Raw genomic sequence first — 2,437 nt, 5'->3', positions numbered from 1 at the left:
GATCATGTCTAAACTGCTTAACTACGCGCTTGTGATCTTTTTCACTGACGGAGCATCCATTTTTGCCGTTCTTCACCTTCCGGTCGATGGTTAGGTTCTCGAAGTATCGTTTTAGTACTCTGCTGACCGTGGATTGGACGATTCCCAGCATCTTACCGATGTCCCGATGTGGCAACTCCGGATTCTCGAAATGAGTGCACAGGATTAATTCACGACGCTCTTTTTCATTCGACGACATTTTTCCAAATTTACGAAAAATTGACAGTGAAGCATGGTTAACGTGATCTATACACTCTTATCTGATTATAAGCGAAAGCTGAAGATATAATTCCTAAAAATTAAATTTCTACAGCGTTTTTTCCGTGATGCAATTTGATGTGACACACCCTTTATCTATATAAACAGAAATGGAAGGCCAAATATGTTGGTGTGCCCTAAACCCGAGGAAGGAATGGTCCGATTCGAGCTGTCTTTATTTTGTAATATTCTCTGTATCAAACATGTATTCCTTGCAACGGAGAAACATGTTATTTCAAAATGTTTGAAGAATCTTGAACGAGAATTGTGTCTGAAAATAATTTTATATTATAAGGACGAATTTTTGTAGAAGTACTACACAATTTATAGTAAAAGGAAATCAAAGGTCAAAGGGTAATCAATCAATGAAGAGTTAAGTGATTGGACTCACTAACGTTCACTTAGTAAGAAAACGTGGATGTTTGAAAGTATTCAAATGAATAATGAATCCCTGTTTGCTTGTTGCGAATGTTATATCGACACACAGCACACAGCACAGTTCGTTTGTGTACGCGTCAAAAACTCGAAAAGTACGGAACCGACTGAGCTCAAACTATGATACAATATACAAAACAACCAAAGACATCTAGGATTCTTGTCACAACATAAAAAAAATGAGAAATTCAACTCAAGCATGCAACCACAATGTGCCACAGCAAAGCGTGGCAGGGTACAGCTAGTATTTATATATATTAGGCTGTCAAAAAAGTCCTGCGGTATTTCCGCGAGGTGTCGTTGTAAGCGCGTAGTTCTAGTTGTAATCATTGCATCGAGTCATACTATAGCTTGTTGGAAAGGTATTTTTGCGCGCTTTAATATAGTCCTTGACAGTATTTTGTTTGGTTAAGTCGTTCGTGAGTTATAGTGTCGCAAATATGGAGCAAAATAAAGAGAAAATCAGACATATTTTACAGTACTACTATGACAAAGGCAAAAATGGATCTCAAGCTGCCAATAAAATTTGTGCAGTTTCTGGACCCGATACAGTTTCCATTTCCACCGCACAACGATGGTTTCAACGTTTTCGTTCTGGTGTAGAGGTCGTCGAAGATGCGCTACGCTCCGGAAGGCCTGTCGTCGAAAATTGCGACAAAATCGCTGAATTAGCCGAGAAAGACCGGCATAGTAGCAGCCGTAGCATCGGCCAAGAGCTGGGGATAAGTCGTCAAACCGTTATTAACCATTTGAAGAAGCTTGGATTCACAAAGAAGCTCGATGTATGGGTGCCACACACGTTGACGCAAAAAACATCTTTGACCGTATCGACGCATGTGAATCGCTGCTGAATCGCAACAAAATCGACCCGTTTCTGAAGCGGATGGTGACTGGCGATGAAAAGTGGGTCACTTACGACAACGTGAAGCGCAAACGGTCGTGGTCGAAGCCCGCTGAAGCGGCTCAGACGGTGGCCAAGCCCTCATTAACGGCCAGGAAGGTTCTGCTGTGTGTTTGGTGGGATTGTCAAGGAATAATCTATTATGAGCTGCTTCCCTATGGCCAAACGCTCAATTCGGACCTGTACTGCCAACAACTGGACCGCTTGAAGGTAGCACTCATGAAGAAGAGGCCATCTTTGATAAACAGAGGCCGCATTGTCTTCCATCAGGACAACGCCAGGCCACACACTTCTTTGGTGACGCGCCAGAAGCTCCGGGAGCTCGGATGGAAGGTTCTTTTGCATCCGCCGTATAGTCCGGACCTTGCACCAAGTGACTACCAGCTGTTTTTGTCCATGGCGAACGAGCTAGGTAGTCAGAAGTTAGCCACAAAAGAGGCCTGTGAAAATTGGCTATCCGAGTTTTTTTGCCAATAAGGAAGCGAGCTTCAATAACAGGGGTATTATGAAGTTGGCATCTCGTTGGGAACAAGTCATCGAACAAAACGGCGCATATTTGACTTAAAACAGATGATTGTAACTAATTTTATGAACAAATGAAAATTCAAAAAAAATACCGCAGGACTTTTTTTGACAGCCTAATATATGTTCTGTTCGTTTGTGTACGCGTCAAAAACTCGAAAAGTACGGAACCGATTGAGCTCAAAGTTGTACACAATATACAATCCACTTCAAGGAGTTTTGTTACGGCATACAGAATTGGAAAATTGGAAGAAAGATGATTTTATATTGGGTTGGGGAAAA

The sequence above is a fragment of the Toxorhynchites rutilus genome, chromosome 3 (genome assembly GCF_029784135.1).
Source record: "Toxorhynchites rutilus septentrionalis strain SRP chromosome 3, ASM2978413v1, whole genome shotgun sequence".
Classification (NCBI taxonomy): domain Eukaryota; kingdom Metazoa; phylum Arthropoda; class Insecta; order Diptera; family Culicidae; genus Toxorhynchites; species Toxorhynchites rutilus.
The sequence above is the reverse complement of the archived record's forward strand: the minus strand, read 5'-3'. Positions refer to the sequence as shown.